This window comes from Anolis carolinensis, chromosome 5 (genome assembly GCF_035594765.1).
Source record: "Anolis carolinensis isolate JA03-04 chromosome 5, rAnoCar3.1.pri, whole genome shotgun sequence".
In the NCBI taxonomy this organism is placed as follows: domain Eukaryota; kingdom Metazoa; phylum Chordata; class Lepidosauria; order Squamata; family Dactyloidae; genus Anolis; species Anolis carolinensis.
Window position 1 is genome coordinate 38221671 of NC_085845.1, and position 18265 is coordinate 38239935.

General features: G+C 46.8%; 1 long non-coding RNA gene across 1 annotated transcript in view; it reads right to left on the reverse strand.

The window, feature by feature from the left end:
- Positions 1-16223, reverse strand: part of LOC134299782 (uncharacterized) — a 28667-nt gene extending 12444 nt beyond the window's left edge. The window contains exon 1 of the long non-coding RNA XR_010007040.1: positions 15981-16223. This is a non-coding gene — a long non-coding RNA (uncharacterized LOC134299782). The remainder of the gene's footprint in view (positions 1-15980) is intronic.
- Between the last annotated feature and the right edge of the window lie 2042 nt (positions 16224-18265).

Consider the following 18265-nt stretch of genomic DNA (forward strand, 5'->3'; position numbering starts at 1 on the left):
TGGCCGGCCCCACGCCCACACGCCGCAACCCACGGGGAAGGGCAGGCTTTCTTCACGTCTGCTTGCAAAATGTGGGCCCAAGCCCCTCAGACCCGGGGGGCCGGCCACCGTTGGCCGGCCCCACAACCACACGCCGCAACCCACGGGGAAGGGCAGGCTTTCTTCACGTCTGCTTGCAAAATGTGGGCCCAAGCCCCTCAGACCCGGGGGGCCGGCCACCGTTGGCCGGCCCCACGCCCACACCGCTGGACCCACAGGGGGAAGGGCATGCTTTCTTCACGTCTGCTTGCAAAATGTGGGCCCAAGCCCATCAGACCCGGGGGGCCGGCCACCGTTGGCCGGCCCCACGCCCACACACCACAACCCATGACACAAAGATACACTCCATAACAGCAAACCGTCTAGCCTCTGGAAAAATCTAGCCATTTCTGTAGTCAATGATTCCATTATATTGTGATATTTTGAAGCTAAATTCATAAAGTAAGCAATAGCAACATATCATTTCAGCATATAGAACGACTTCTTATGTCTCCTTGGTTGTATAACATGCATTTATGGTGCTTTATTTGGATAATAATAACCTGATATGATGTGTTATATGCTTTTCTTCAACAAGTCCAATCCAAGAAATCTGCTTATTTCAGCAGTGGTAGGCCCGTTTGGCTTTGATCAGTGAGACTCTTCTGTGTTCATGTTGGGTCAATAAGACATAAGATATAACTGAAGTCACAGTCAGCATACAGCATTACCAGCTTAAAAAACAGTGGTGTAAAAACACGGCTCGAGTCCGAGGACTGAAGAGGAGGTAGTTTGACAGTTAAAAAACTATACAGTGCGAAATACTATTGGCCTGTCAAGCTATTCTTAAATAGGCTACAAACGACCACACAGACCTATAATGCTTTTTGGAGGGGGAAGGTTTTAAGGCTCTGATGTTAGGCACATGTTTCCATGCAGTTCCACTGCAGGTAAGACTAGTGTGTTCTTCAGGGGTTATTAAAGTTCTCCTGCAGATGACCTGGATAGAGGGAAATGACTTCAGTTGGTTGGTATACATACAGTTTAAGTAAACTTGAGGAAGTACAATTATGAAAGATATAGTGTGTAATGTAGTAGAAAGTAATTCAAAGTAGAAACAAAGCAGAAATGTGGATTCCAAAGGAAACATGAAGGCATTATTAAGTAATTGTTTTTAATAGCAAAAGAGATTCTGAGTGGATTGATTCTCTACTTCTTACTCTGCGTAAGATTATCATCACATGCTCTCGACTACACCCGCACAAGGCAATGGTACAGTAAAAGAAGACAATTTTGAGAAGTGGAAAAGGCCAAGGTGTCCCACTTCTTTCAGTGATTCCGCGTGCGCGGCCAGAGGGCGAGGGGAACAGCAAGAAACAGTTTCCACGAGACGGAACTTGCGCCCACTCCTTGAAAGCAGCCGCAAAGGCACACGCCCTGACGGGCAATCGGCAACGTCCGTGTGCGCGGACAGTGGGCAAGGGGAACCAAAGGCGGCCGTTCTGCCGCCACATCGTTGAGTACACTTCCTTTTAAGGTGAATGGGACACTGTTCCACAGTCTGTGATCACTCCACCCTCGTTATTACCAACAGACCAGCAAGAAACAGTTTCCACGAGACGGAACTTGCGCCCACTCCTTGAAAGCAGCCGCAAAGGCACACGCCCTGACGGGCAATCGGCAACGTCCGTGTGCGCGGACAGTGGGCAAGGGGAACCAAAGGCGGCCTTTCCGCAGCAACAGCGTCAATCACAACCTCTCAGGGTGATGGGAGACTGTACCACTGTCTTTGATCATTCCACCCTCTTCTATTGTTTTACCCACAGGCCAGCAAAAAACATTTACCACTCGGCGAAACGTTCTGCCAACACCTTGAAAGCAGCCGCAAAGGCACACGCCCTGACGGGCAATCGGCAACGTCCGTGTGCGCGGACAGTGGGCAAGGGGAAGCAAAGGCGGCCGTTCCGCAGCAATAGCGTCAATCACAGCCTCTCAGGGTGATGGGAGACTTTGAATCGTTCCACCCTCTTCTATCGTTTTACCCAAAGGCCAGCAAAAGGCAGTTCCCACTCTGGGTAACCTGCGCCCACACATTGCAAGCAGCCGCAAAGGAACACGCCCTGAAGGGGGAAGGGCATATACCTCTAGAGTCTGGCGTCACTTAGTCCGAGAGGCAGCAAAAAGAAAAGAAAAGTAAGGGGAAAAAACAAAGGGCAGCAAAGACCCCACCCTGAGACAGCCGGCCACAGTTGACCGGCATGCATCCCGGAGAATTCGGCACGGCCCTCCCACAAAGTTTTTTGTTTTTGCGATTTAAGCCTCTACCCACAGCAACACTCCACCACCCCAGGGGAAGGCCATGTACCTCTTCTATCGTCCTGCCAACAAGCCAGCAAAAGGCAGTTCCCACTCTGGGTAACCTGCGCCCACACATTGCAAGCAGCCGCAAAGGAACACGCCCTGAAGGGGGAAGGGCATATACCTCTAGAGTCTGGCGTCACGTAGTCCGAGAGGCAGCAAAAAGAAAAGAAAAGTAAGGGGAAAAAACAAAGGGCAGCAAAGACCCCACCCTGAGACAGCCGGCCACAGTTGACCGGCATGCATCCCGGAGAATTCGGCACGGCCCTCCCACAAAGTTTTTTGTTTTTGTGACTTAAACCTCTACCCACAGCAACACTCCACCACCCCAGGGGAAGGCCGTGTACCTCTTCTATCGTCCTGCCAACAAGCCAGCAAAAGGCAGTTCCCACTCTGGGTAACCTGCGCCCACACATTGCAAGCAGCCGCAAAGGAACACGCCCTGAAGGGGGAAGGGCATATACCTCTAGAGTCTGGCGTCACGTAGTCCGAGAGGCAGCAAAAAGAAAAGAAAAGTAAGGGGAAAAAACAAAGGGCAGCAAAGACCCCACCCTGAGACAGCCGGCCACAGTTGACCGGCATGCATCCCGGAGAATTCGGCACGGCCCTCCCACAAAGTTTTTTGTTTTTTCGACTTAAACCTCTACCCACAGCAACACTCCACCACCCCAGGGGAAGGCCGTGTACCTCTTCTATCGTCCTGCCAACAAGCCAGCAAAAGGCAGTTCCCACTCTGGGTAACCTGCGCCCACACATTGCAAGCAGCCGCAAAGGAACACGCCCTGAAGGGGGAAGGGCATATACCTCTAGAGTCTGGCGTCACGTAGTCCGAGAGGCAGCAAAAAGAAAAGAAAAGTAAGGGGAAAAAACAAAGGGCAGCAAAGACCCCACCCTGAGACAGCCGGCCACAGTTGACCGGCATGCATCCCGGAGAATTCGGCACGGCCCTCCCACAAAGTTTTTTGTTTTTGTGACTTAAACCTCTACCCACAGCAACACTCCACCACCCCAGGGGAAGGCCGTGTACCTCTTCTATCGTCCTGCCAACAAGCCAGCAAAAGGCAGTTCCCACTCTGGGTAACCTGCGCCCACACATTGCAAGCAGCCGCAAAGGAACACGCCCTGAAGGGGGAAGGGCATATACCTCTAGAGTCTGGCGTCACGTAGTCCGAGAGGCAGCAAAAAGAAAAGAAAAGTAAGGGGAAAAAACAAAGGGCAGCAAAGACCCCACCCTGAGACAGCCGGCCACAGTTGACCGGCATGCATCCCGGAGAATTCGGCACGGCCCTCCCACAAAGTTTTTTGTTTTTGTGACTTAAACCTCTACCCACAGCAACACTCCACCACCCCAGGGGAAGGCCGTGTACCTCTTCTATCGTCCTGCCAACAAGCCAGCAAAAGGCAGTTCCCACTCTGGGTAACCTGCGCCCACACATTGCAAGCAGCCGCAAAGGAACACGCCCTGAAGGGGGAAGGGCATATACCTCTAGAGTCTGGCGTCACGTAGTCCGAGAGGCAGCAAAAAGAAAAGAAAAGTAAGGGGAAAAAACAAAGGGCAGCAAAGACCCCACCGTGAGCCAGCCGGCCACAGTTGGCCGGCATGCATCCCGGAGAATTCGGCACGGCCCTCCCACAAAGTTTTTTGTTTTTGCGATTTAAGCCTCTACCCACAGCAACACCCCACCACCCAAGGGGAAGGCCGTGTACCTCTTCTATCGTTTTCCCAACAAGCCAGCAAAAGGCAATTCCCACTCGGCGTAACCTGCGCCCAAACATCTAAAGCAGCCGCAAGGCACACGTCCTGAAGGGGGAACGGCACCCTCTGCGTGCCAGGTCAAAGGGGGAGGGGACCCAAAAGCGGCCGTTTAACGACCACAGCGTAGACCACGGCATATAAAGGAGAAGGGACACTAGACAACCATTTGGAGAAATGCTGGCAAAGGCGGAGGAGTACCACTGTCTTTGATGATTCCCCCCTCCGAGTTATAAAGGCACCCTCCGCGTAAGCGGGCAGAGGGCTAGGGGACCCAAAGGCGGCCGTCCCATGACCACTGCGGCAACCACACCCGCTCTAGACAATGGGACACTGAAAGATGACAATTTAGAGAAGTTCTGTCCCAAGTCGAGGTGTATTAATTCCAGTGGATAAAGACATCCTCAAAGGTTCAGATGGACAGATAGTATACCTCTGTAAAGTGAGAGTCTGGCGTATTCCTACACCTGAAATGATTATCTGAAGTATCCACATCAAATATAACAGTGCTCTTTCTGTACAGGAGCTGCGAGGATCTGTAGAAGACCAAACTGTCATGGCTCGTGATGGTAATATTTCCCCCCCCCCCCAAATAAAAAGGGAATTGAATGAAATCCGAACAGAACACAAAGAGGAAGCATTATCTCTACCTTGGCTTTTATGGTCTAATTTTCCACAGAATATCCTTCAACCTCTACAGAGCCAGTATTACATGAGAGAAAACGTTTTGTAACTTCCGAATACAGAGATGGGCCAAAAGTATATTAAGTTCAACAGGGACAAATGAAAGATAGTACTTCTCTCCGCGATGGTTGTTCGGGAGTGGAACTGTCTCCCCCGGACTGTGTTGTAGGCCCCTTCTTTAGAAGCTTTTAAGCATAGGCTCGATGGCCATCTGTCGGGGATGCTTTGAATGATACTTCCTGCGTCTTTCTTGGGGGAGAACTCGATGGCCCATGAGTTCTATTCCAACTCTACTTTTCTATGATTCCATGATTACATGATTCGTGAAACGGCCCCTTGAGATGGATGAACCCAAAAACGTCAGTGGGGCAACGTCGACTGATGAAAAAGAGGAGAAAGGAAGGGAAAAGAGAGAGGAAAGCATTGTAGGATAGAGGAGAGAGTTGTTGGACAGAGTCCAAAGGGGCCACCCCCCCGCCCGGACGCCCAAAAAAAATGGCCAAAGTTACTCTGAAGCAGAGTTGGTTAAAGGAGGAAAACTGTTGCTCTAGGAGCAGTCGGTCTCAAAATCCAAATCTGGGAAATTCAACACAGGAAGGTTGGCCTTCAGGAAAACAAGTTTCTCAACTGTTTGAGGGTCAAGCAAGCTGCGGTGGGGCGTGACTACATCTCCCGCTATGCTGAAGACCCTTTCGCTCTGGACGCTGGTGGGAGGACAGCTGAGGAACTGGCGGGCTACGTGCGACAGATCCGGCCACATGTGTTCGCGTGAAGCCCAATAGGACAATGGATCACAAGAAATTATCTCCGGAGGCTCCTCAAAGTACCTGTTGACCGAGCATTCGGCCGAGTCTACCTTTTGAGCAGAAGCCAGCAAAGAGGATTCTTCAGAGCAGGCAAGTATGGCCACCGTCTCTGCAAAGAAAACGTTTCCTGTTCGCGGCTGGAGATCCGTATCCCTACGGCAACCCCCTACCGGCTCCGCGGGACTTTCCGTCTCGCCACTAGCGCTAGTGCTTGGGGTGACAGGCAGTTCTGGAAGAGGGGCCGCTGTGCCCGTTTCCTCCACCCTGGCAGCAAAGACCTCCCTCACAAGGTCAACAAGTTGGGCCTTCCACATGGTAAAGTCTTTTGGGCAGACGTTGTACTTTAGCCGTGGATCACACAAGGCCGCAAGCATATGGACCTTGCTGGAAAGAAGTGGCTCTAGCCGTTTCCGTACAGCAAAGGACAACCTCCTCACCACCTCCTGGGCCGGCGGTGTCAGCGGTCCAGCCAGGGAGTCCATTGTTCGACCGGCCCCAAGCCTTTCTAGGTGCCTCCTTAGCCTCAAGACCATGGGCACTGCCTGGCTCAGAAGAGCTTTTGATTCCGAAAGTGTCTCAGTGGCATGTTTGAATGGCTTTAGTACGTCTACTAGCTGGGAGATGGTGTCCCACTCTTGCTTAGTTGGAACAAGCTTGCTAACAGGCGCAACCAAAGTGAGGGAGATGCCGTGTACCGCCTTCTGCTGCTCGACCATGCGTTCGAGCATTTTTAAGGTTGAATTCCACCGAGTCGAGACGTCCTGGAGCAGCTTGTGCTGCGGGAGGCCTTCAAGGCTCTGCCTGTCTCTCAGCTGCCGGGCTGCCTTGATGCTCCGGTGGAAGTAGCCCGCGATCTTTCTACAGCGCTCGATCAGCAGGGAGATGTTTGTGTTGCTGCCCGACTGCTCTTCCTGGCTCTTTAAACCTTCCTTGACGGTATTGTGAAGCAAGTGGGCCATGCAGGACACATTCTGAAACCCGGCACTTTCAACCGCTTTGATCATATTTTTCCCTGCGTCCGTCACCATAAAGCCCCTCCTCATTTCTTCCGGCCTACACTGCATCCATTCCCCCATCATGTTTTCCAGATAGTTGCAGATGGTCTCTGCCTTGTGATCACGATCAACTACCTCCAATGCGAGGAGTGCCCAACGATGGGATGTATCCATAGTGCCTTCCTTCTCCCACCAATGTGCCGTGAGAGAGAGGTAGGAGTGGCCTCCTCCCAAGCTTGACCAAATATCAGAGGTAAAATGGATGTGTCCTCCCATGGCGCTACGCAACATCTGGATAATGCGTTCCTTACAGCCCTCGTACAAGCCGGGGATTACTTTTCTGGAAAAGGTGTGACGGGAGGGGATTTTGTAGCGGGGGCACAGTCGTTTCATAAGGCGTACAAAGCCTTCTTGTTCTACCAGGCGGAAGGGATGGTGATCTAGGGCAATCATCTCTCCCACAGTTTGGGTTATCTGCTGGGGTGTGAGCAATGTTTCCCCCGTTTTCTTTCTGGGTAATGGAATGGCCCAATCCTCCATGGTGGACTGTGTCCGCCTTCCACTATCTTCACCTGGTGAACTTTGCGTGCTAAGGCTGCCACTGGAAGGGCTTGCAGTTCCCCCTCCCAGCGAAATGGAGGGATGGTGTCGCTTCATGTGAGAGCTCAACCCCGAGGTCGCAAGATGTCTCGTGTCTCTGCCTCTGCTGATATTTGCCCCACAGTGTCTACAAACTGCCAAAGTAGAACTCTGAGAGTGGACATGGAAATGGTCCCAAATAAATGACCTTGGCCTCCCCACAGCCACTGTGGCGACGCCCTCAGAGATGGGAGTCGTGGGCACCCTTTCAGCAGCATGAGGAAGTCTACGTTTTGATGGTAGTACCTCCTCTACCTCCTCCTCACTGTCAGTAGCGGGTGGAGGGGTGGGGTTATCTATATCCTCACTATCCACCACCTGTAGTTCCAGGACGGCAACACCTGTATGTTCCAATGATCGTCCAGTTGTCTCAGCTCCATGCGACAGCCGGCTCCGGGTGGATGCCTGTGATCTGTCTGCATTAGAACAGCCTGGTTCTTCATCAAGTCCACCCACTCCCATAGTTCGGCGTTCCAGACGTATGGGACCCACCTTAACTTTTTTGGCCCCCCACAGTGTCCTGGCCGTGGCTTGACCACTACTAGGACTTGCTCCCCCAGACCCGCGTACAGCTGAGCGCTTCATGTCAAGGGGAGTGTTTTCAGGTAACAGAAGGGATGATGGTTAGGTGTTGTGTTACTGGTGGGAAATATTTGTTGAATCTTGATTGGCAACGTGTTATATTCTGGCCAATTTACTGTTGCAAAAGCGTAGTCTATAACATTTAGTTAGTTTTATTTATTTACAAGGGGATACCTGTACTTTCCAGTTCTACAGGAAAGTATGGGATATGCAACTCTTTCCCAAAGTTGTCTTGGGAAAATCAGGAAGCGTCCCTGGCAGACACACACACAAGGCAAGGCAGAAAGGCAAGCTTTTCTGTCCCCAAAAGGAGTTGTATTTTGCAGAGGATGGGATATGCAACTCTTTTTCAAAGCGTCCCTGCAGACACACACACAATGAAGGCAAGCCAGAAAGGCAGGCTTTTCTTTCCCCAAAAGGAGTTGTATTTTGCAGAGGATGGGATATGCAACTCTTTTTCAAAGCGTCCCTGCAGACACACACACAATGAAGGCAAGCCAGAAAGGCAGGCTTTTCTTTCCCCAAAAGGAGTTGTATTTTGCAGAGGATGGGATATGCAACTCTTTTTCAAAGCGTCCCTGCAGACACACACACAATGAAGGCAAGCCAGAAAGGCAGGCTTTTCTTTCCCCAAAAGGAGTTGTATTTTGCAGAGGATGGGATATGCAACTCTTTTTCAAAGCGTCCCTGCAGACACACACACAATGAAGGCAAGCCAGAAAGGCAGGCTTTTCTTTCCCCAAAAGGAGTTGTATTTTGCAGAGGATGGGATATGCAACTCTTTTTCAAAGCGTCCCTGCAGACACACACACAATGAAGGCAAGCCACAAAGGCAGGCTTTTCTTTCCCCAAAAGGAGTTGTATTTTGCAGAGGATGGGATATGCAACTCTTTTTCAAAGCGTCCCTGCAGACACACACACAATGAAGGCAAGCCAGAAAGGCAGGCTTTTCTTTCCCAAAAGGAGTTGTATTTTGCAGAGGATGGGATATGCAACTCTTTTTCAAAGCGTCCCTGCAGACACACACACAATGAAGGCAAGCCACAAAGGCAGGCTTTTCTTTCCCCAAAAGGAGTTGTATTTTGCAGAGGATGGGATATGCAACTCTTTTTCAAAGCGTCCCTGCAGACACACACACAATGAAGGCAAGCCACAAAGGCAGGCTTTTCTTTCCCCAAAAGGAGTTGTATTTTGCAGAGGATGGGATATGCAACTCTTTTTCAAAGCGTCCCTGCAGACACACACACAATGAAGGCAAGCCAGAAAGGCAGGCTTTTCTTTCCCCAAAAGGAGTTGTATTTTGCAGAGGATGGGATATGCAACTCTTTTTCAAAGCGTCCCTGCAGACACACACACAATGAAGGCAAGCCACAAAGGCAGGCTTTTCTTTCCCCAAAAGGAGTTGTATTTTGCAGAGGATGGGATATGCAACTCTTTTTCAAAGCGTCCCTGCAGACACACACACAATGAAGGCAAGCCACAAAGGCAGGCTTTTCTTTCCCCAAAAGGAGTTGTATTTTGCAGAGGATGGGATATGCAACTCTTTTTCAAAGCGTCCCTGCAGACACACACACAAGGCAAGCCACAAAGGCAGGCTTTTCTTTCCCCAAAAGGAGTTGTATTTTGCAGAGGATGGGATATGCAACTCTTTTTCAAAGCGTCCCTGCAGACACACACACAATGAAGGCAAGCCAGAAAGGCAGGCTTTTCTTTCCCCAAAAGGAGTTGTATTTTGCAGAGGATGGGATATGCAACTCTTTTTCAAAGCGTCCCTGCAGACACACACACAATGAAGGCAAGCCACAAAGGCAGGCTTTTCTTTCCCCAAAAGGAGTTGTATTTTGCAGAGGATGGGATATGCAACTCTTTTTCAAAGCGTCCCTGCAGACACACACACAATGAAGGCAAGCCACAAAGGCAGGCTTTTCTTTCCCCAAAAGGAGTTGTATTTTGCAGAGGATGGGATATGCAACTCTTTTTCAAAGCGTCCCTGCAGACACACACACAATGAAGGCAAGCCACAAAGGCAGGCTTTTCTTTCCCCAAAAGGAGTTGTATTTTGCAGAGGATGGGATATGCAACTCTTTTTCAAAGCGTCCCTGCAGACACACACACAATGAAGGCAAGCCACAAAGGCAGGCTTTTCTTTCCCCAAAAGGAGTTGTATTTTGCAGAGGATGGGATATGCAACTCTTTTTCAAAGCGTCCCTGCAGACACACACACAATGAAGGCAAGCCACAAAGGCAGGCTTTTCTTTCCCCAAAAGGAGTTGTATTTTGCAGAGGATGGGATATGCAACTCTTTTTCAAAGCGTCCCTGCAGACACACACACAATGAAGGCAAGCCAGAAAGGCAGGCTTTTCTTTCCCCAAAAGGAGTTGTATTTTGCGGAGGATGGGATATGCAACTCTTTTTCAAAGCGTCCCTGCAGACACACACACAATGAAGGCAAGCCACAAAGGCAGGCTTTTCTTTCCCCAAAAGGAGTTGTATTTTGCAGAGGATGGGATATGCAACTCTTTTTCAAAGCGTCCCTGCAGACACACACACAATGAAGGCAAGCCAGAAAGGCAGGCTTTTCTTTCCCCAAAAGGAGTTGTATTTTGCAGAGGATGGGATATGCAACTCTTTTTCAAAGCGTCCCTGCAGACACACACACAATGAAGGCAAGCCACAAAGGCAGGCTTTTCTTTCCCCAAAAGGAGTTGTATTTTGCAGAGGATGGGATATGCAACTCTTTTTCAAAGCGTCCCTGCAGACACACACACAATGAAGGCAAGCCAGAAAGGCAGGCTTTTCTTTCCCCAAAAGGAGTTGTATTTTGCAGAGGATGGGATATGCAACTCTTTTTCAAAGCGTCCCTGCAGACACACACACAATGAAGGCAAGCCAGAAAGGCAGGCTTTTCTTTCCCCAAAAGGAGTTGTATTTTGCAGAGGATGGGATATGCAACTCTTTTTCAAAGCGTCCCTGCAGACACACACACAATGAAGGCAAGCCACAAAGGCAGGCTTTTCTTTCCCCAAAAGGAGTTGTATTTTGCAGAGGATGGGATATGCAACTCTTTTTCAAAGCGTCCCTGCAGACACACACACAAGGCAAGCCAGAAAGGCAGGCTTTTCTTTCCCCAAAAGGAGTTGTATTTTGCAGAGGATGGGATATGCAACTCTTTTTCAAAGCGTCCCTGCAGACACACACACAATGAAGGCAAGCCAGAAAGGCAGGCTTTTCTTTCCCCAAAAGGAGTTGTATTTTGCAGAGGATGGGATATGCAACTCTTTTTCAAAGCGTCCCTGCAGACACACACACAATGAAGGCAAGCCAGAAAGGCAGGCTTTTCTTTCCCCAAAAGGAGTTGTATTTTGCAGAGGATGGGATATGCAACTCTTTTTCAAAGCGTCCCTGCAGACACACACACAATGAAGGCAAGCCACAAAGGCAGGCTTTTCTTTCCCCAAAAGGAGTTGTATTTTGCAGAGGATGGGATATGCAACTCTTTTTCAAAGCGTCCCTGCAGACACACACACAATGAAGGCAAGCCACAAAGGCAGGCTTTTCTTTCCCCAAAAGGAGTTGTATTTTGCAGAGGATGGGATATGCAACTCTTTTTCAAAGCGTCCCTGCAGACACACACACAATGAAGGCAAGCCACAAAGGCAGGCTTTTCTTTCCCCAAAAGGAGTTGTATTTTGCAGAGGATGGGATATGCAACTCTTTTTCAAAGCGTCCCTGCAGACACACACACAATGAAGGCAAGCCACAAAGGCAGGCTTTTCTTTCCCCAAAAGGAGTTGTATTTTGCAGAGGATGGGATATGCAACTCTTTTTCAAAGCGTCCCTGCAGACACACACACAATGAAGGCAAGCCACAAAGGCAGGCTTTTCTTTCCCCAAAAGGAGTTGTATTTTGCAGAGGATGGGATATGCAACTCTTTTTCAAAGCGTCCCTGCAGACACACACACAATGAAGGCAAGCCACAAAGGCAGGCTTTTCTTTCCCCAAAAGGAGTTGTATTTTGAAGAGGATGGGATATGCAACTCTTTTTCAAAGCGTCCCTGCAGACACACACACAAGGCAAGCCACAAAGGCAAGCTTTTCTTTCCCCAAAAGGAGTTGTATTTTGAACAGGATGGGATAATGCAACTCTTTTTCAAAGCGTCCCTGGCAGACACACACACAATGAAGGCAAGGCACAAAGGCAGGCTTTTCTTTCCCCAAAAGGAGTTGTATTTTGAACAGGAAAAACACCCACAGGACAGCCCTTTGCAAGTTTGCAACAACAAAACAAAGAGAAAGACCTAAGACCCACACCACCAAACTCAGACACAGACCACCCCACCTTTTCTCCTGTCCTGGTCTTCACACAGCCATGCTGTGACGCAGCAATGTTTCCTGCCTGCCTACACCAATGAATCTACCCTTCCACCCTCTCCCAAAGTCCCAGTGCGACTGAGCCACGAGGCGTGTGCACGCTGTTTTCATTAAGCACGTCCTACCAGCCCCTCCCCCTGGTTAAACGTGCTCTCCGATTGGCTACAAGGGGCAAACAACACACTAGATTGCCCCAGTGGACTTAAAAAAGTTTGGATGATTTGACAAAGCATTTTTTAAAAACGAAAAAAAAGGCGCCATTACGGAAAACGGCCAATCGCGGTTCGAAACCGCGATATCCAGGCGTGTGGACAGCCAAGATTCAATATTGCTTCAAAAAATCCGAAAAAAACGAATCAATAACGGTAAACGGGGAAAACGAATTATTTGAGCAAGCCTAATAGCTGTTGGCAAGGCAAGGCACCGGAATTACTCTGCTGACTTGCTGATTTACCACAGAGGCTGTGATGTTTACAAAATGTTTATTGTTGTCAATTTTTTGTGCCTGCACACTGAGTTAAGGGGGCTCCATTTGGAATTGGGATGCACAGATTAAGATGCCCTGTTGTAGACTATATTTTAGAGAAAGGCAATGATGTTGTTTAATACTGTTTTGATGTTTAATACAGTTTTAATATTTGTATATTTGTATTTTTAAGTTGTATTGTAATGCTTTTAATTGTGAGCTGCTTTGAGTCTCGGTATGGTGAGAAAAAGTGGGATATAAATAAACATAATACATAAACATAATAAATAAATAAATGGCAAACTACCTCTAAGTATTAGTTTACCTGAGAAAACCCTATGGAATTCAAGGGTTCACCGTAGGCTGATAGGTGACTTTAGGCACATACATACATACATGTATAACAGAGTAATATCTACAAATACAATGGCCAAGATTCTGCATTATCAGGCATAATTAGGATGATGAAGTTCTGTCATTGTAACTATTCCAGAACCACCTTTTTAGGAATGCAGCGATACAAAATCACATTTTCAAGTAGGCAGTGATACAATCAATCTGCACTGCAGCGCAGAGCACTGAGCAATGTTGTCAGCAGCACTCACCAGGCTGTAGAATGCGTTGGTAACAGGCACCTTGAGACTCCTCTTGGGGTCTGGTTCCAACTACCTTTCTCAAAATGTACCATGATCAGGGAAGCACTGCAGACTTTATTTTATATTGCAATAATCTGCAGTGCCTCAGAATCCCACTGGATGGGATGTTTGACTTGAAAAGGCAGGTTTTGGGATCACATTTGGCTGTTAATGACCATAAAGTGTACCACAAAGAGTCACAAGATTAAAATTTATTTATGTATTTATTATACCCAGATCCTGCCTTTCTTCCACCAAGGTACTCAATAATAGTAGCATAAACTATAGTCTCTTAACATGTCAGATAATTTTGAAAATGTAACACCTCTGAAGAACCACTTTAATGCTATTTATATAATTGCTATAATTTAACATTAACAGGGTTTTTTTTTGCAAATTACATCAATTTATCATCACTTGGCAATTTAAAATAATCCTGCATCTTTTTTCTCTTTCTACCCTAAGTCTCTCTGCAAACTTATTATCTCTTCTTTTACTCTCAATACCCTGAAATTGGTTACTTGAAAAAAAAAAGTCAGATACTGAAGTACTTGCTCCAGTTAATGAAGTATATCACTTTCCTAGAAGGAGATCACCTACTACAAAATCTGAAATACACATTTTGGTGATACCTTTCTTAAGTCAACCAAAAGGTGCAAAATGCTATTACCCTAATGTGTATTTTGGATTTTATTATATTTTGCTGCCTGGGCAACACAGGTCTATCTGGATATATATACAACTTATACTACTACACTTCACTACTTTGGACCTACCTGTGGACACACGGTGTTTGTATTGGAATTTTTATTCATTGATAAGCAGAATGCTAGCATCATTATCTTCCATTTTTGGGTTCTTCTACATATTTAAGATTTGATCAAAGTTCTAATTGGTCTCCTGAGTTGTTCAAAAGTGTCATTTCAACAGTATACGGTGTGTTAATATGCTGTACAAGAGCACTGATTGCAATAGAATTTAAAGCATGGAGATTTTAGTATGCCAGGAAAATTTTAGCCCACAGTTGCTTGTCATACTAATTTCTTTATGCTTCCCTAGGAATGCATACTTTAGTTTCCATGTAACGGCCTTAGAGAAAATTTCCCAATTAATTACAAGCCCCAATTTATTGTGCAGAGATCTATGGTTTATTAAAAATAGAAAGTGTGTGTTTATGTGTCTAACTGTCACAGACAGAACGCCACCAAATAAGGTTCAACACAGTTTATTAAAGTTACAGAACCAAAAATGCCCGTAAAAAACAAAGGGCTAGGCAAACACTTGCTTTCAATGTGAAAAGATACTAAAAAACGGTTCAAAAGATAAACCGGATTAAACAGGAGTTTAATCCGGGTTAAATCAAAAATGCTTACTTCAGCCTGGCACTTTAAACAAACAAAAGTTGGTAAACAAAGATTCAATGAAACACAAATAACTGGCTGCAGATTCCTCTCTGCTACTCAAAAGCTACGATTGAGTAACTAAGTTGTTACTCCTCCGTGCAACGAACGAACTCCGGGTCCAAACACATCAATCAGGGTAGCAGCGGTCAGCAGGGTCCCAATCCGGTCCAAGGTCGAAAGCCAGGTACAGACGTCTTTAGTTCACCAGTTCCACCGATAGCCACAGAAGGGATAGTCCGAGGTCGTAGTCAGTCAGTCAGTCCAGCGTCAATCCAGAGTAGGCAATTAATGTCCGTCAAAAAGACGACGGAGGTCCAAGCTATCAAGATTAAACACAAGTTGCACAGAAAAAACCCACACAGTTCCTCCCGCCGTCTATGCCCAGTGTCCTTGGTAACTTACGTATTCAGCAAACGAATCACACCCGTCTTCAGGAAGTTCCCAACAAGAGCCCAAGCGTTCGTCCAGATTACCTTGCCCAACGCAATTAGCCCTGGATTCTAAACCCCATTTTATGCCAGTTCACAACTCCTCATCGCTATCAGCTGTTACCCTAATTCCAGGTGCCTCATCATCATCATCCTCATCAGAGCTAAAACACCTTTGACTACGCCCCACAGCATCCCCAGCTGTGGATCCCGTTCCATCCCTCCAGCTCGTCCACGGGTCCGATCCTGCAACCCGCCAGTCGCCTCCCACACTATCATTGCCGGTGACACCCAAATCCTCCCTCACACGAGTCCATTCCATGTCATCCTCCTCAGAACTAACCATCTCTTCCTCCATTCCCTCGGTAAAACCCTCAAAGGAGTCTTCGTCTGTTGGTTCTGCAAATAAGTCCCGCAGCCGTTTCCTTTCTCGCTCCTCAAGAGAGTCTGACTCCCGAGGAGTCTTACGACCACGTCTCCCAGTATCGGAGCCATAAGGCTCAACCATAACACAATACTACAGTAGTATTGTGTAAGGGTACTGATAATATTATAACCAGGAGCGTGACCTTTTCCTGAGTCTGTATTGCTTTTTCTATCCTGAAACTTTCAGACAAGATGGATGACAATATAAATAGAGCAGGAATCCGTGTATAACTCTGTCTATCTTAGCTTGAAAATCAGTGTTTTTTCCTGATATAATCACAACAATGTCATGTACAATTGCTGTTGCCAATTTTTCACCAATGGCCATCCTAGTTGTGACAAACCTCCATATTTATCTAGGCTGGCCCTTGGAATGCATACAGTTTGTATCTGAGACTGTACTCAAATACCTACCAATGTAGTGAAATCTGCCACAGTTGAAAACCCAAGATAAGGAACCGGTATAGAACTCTGTAGATGATATCTTACTGTGCTATTGTCATTATTTGGTCCCTGGATCTTGACTGTAGTCCTTCTGCATTCATGTTTAATAGTTGTGTGAGACCCCTAAGAAAGTGGAAAAATTATGAGGAACAAGAAATACATACAGAAGCATTATCTCAAGGAATATCTAGGCCAGTAGTTCTCAACCTGTGGGTCCCCAGATGTTTTGGCCTTCAAATCCCAGAAATCCTAACAGCTGGTAAACTGGCTAGGATTTCTGGGAGTTGAAGGCCAAAACACCTGGGGACCCACAGGTTGAGAACTACTGATCTAGGCCCTCCAGCACAACTCACTGATTAACTTCTAGTGGAAGTTGATCATAGAGTCACACCAAAGGACTTAGAGATGCCTAAAGAGAACATAATCAAATCCACGAAAGTTACACTTGCCAATGTGGATAGCTGACTGCACTTTGATACACGTATCTGCTTACTGTAGTACACATATGTGTAATCCTTGAAAGCATAAATGCATGTGTTATGATTCTTCAAGTCTTCTGATTGTTTTTCATATACGAGGGTTGAATGAAAAGTAATGCCTCCACCTTCGTAATTCCTCAGCAGATGGCAGTACTGGTATAAGGCAGGTACTGGCTTGTTCTGTAGACTCTCCTCTACAGTTCCATTTGGCAGGAAGCCTTAGCATTGAATGGTTGTGTTGTTAAAGTGCAAAGTATGGAATCCTGCGCAGACGGTTAGTCAATGCGACTTAAGCAACATGCAGTCATTGAATACTTGACAGCAGAAGGCGTCACCCCAAAGGAGATTAATCAGAGAATGCAAGCTGTTTATGGTGATTGTGTTGATGTGAGTACTGTGTGTCGTTGGGTAAGTTTAAAGATGTTGAGGTGGGAACATCTGACTTGCGTGACAAACAAAGAGTTGGATGTCCTGTGACAGCAACCACCGAGTTTCACAAGCAAAAGGTTGACAGATTGATTCAGGACGATCGTCATATCACTCAGAGAGAAATTTCAAGCATAATCAGCATTTCACAAGAACATATGGGTCACATTATTGCTTTGCTTGGCTATCGGAAAATCTGTGCATAATGGGTACTGTGAGACGCTGGTTGCAGAAACAGAGTGTCGACTTCTTCCGTGACAGCTTCAGAAAACTTGTTCATCGTTGGCAGAAATGTATCCAATTGTCTGGTGATTATGTGGAAAAGTGAATAGTGGTAGTTGAGGAGCATATTCTAAGGATTATTTCTGCATTTGAGTTATTAAAATATTCCTATCCTAACCCAAGTAACGAAGGTGGAGGCATTACTTTTCATTCAACCCTTGTATTTCTCTCTATCATCTTTTCCTTTGTTTCTTTTTTTCACTTTCAGTTGCCACTAAATTGTTTTCTAACAATAGTGTTAATAGATGTGCATGTACTTTAAACACACATACAGTATGTAAAGTGGTATGTCACAGACATATGAGACTACCTTATACTGAATCATACATTGGTATATTTTGTCTGATACTGTCTTAACTGACTGACAACAATCCTTTAAGGTGTCAGGCATGGGAAGGGAAATGTAACTCAGTGTCATATCCCACAATTAATGTTAGGTGGGTATAGTGGCATGCCTACCAAGTGGTGATGATTAGTATACAGAATGCTTGGCAGTGTGGTGATGGATAAATAGGTCATGTCTAGCAGGGTTGTGATGCTTCAGAAGGGATGGAAGGGTTAAATTTCCTCCTGGTTCTAAATGGCAGAGTAATCTGTATATAAGAACTTACAGGCAGCAGTGGTTAAGGACAGAAGCCTGCAGAGGTAGAATGCAGCTAGAGACCTTTGGGTGGGGGAGGGGGTGATGGTGGGTTTTTCCCCAGGCTGTGTGGATTGTGGTATCCTGATCGGTCTTGTGAACTCTTGGAACCTTGAAGAACCTTGAACCCTAGTGAGCATCTTGTTGGTGAACCCTGTTGCTCTTGTATCTTGTTTTGAACTTTGATGCACTGGATCAGCCTTGAATTCTGGACTCTCTGGCTTGACCAATGCTTTGACTATGCTTTGGTCTCTTGAATCTTGGACATTAATCAGTGAATCCTTAGCATGTGACTCTCAAATTGCAACCTTGACTATGATGTACTCTTGCTCTTGAACTGGTGTTTGTAGTATGCTCCTTTTTATAAGCCTTTGCTTTGTATCTGCGGCTGTGTGCTAGCTCTATGTTTTTAACTAGAACCTTGAAAC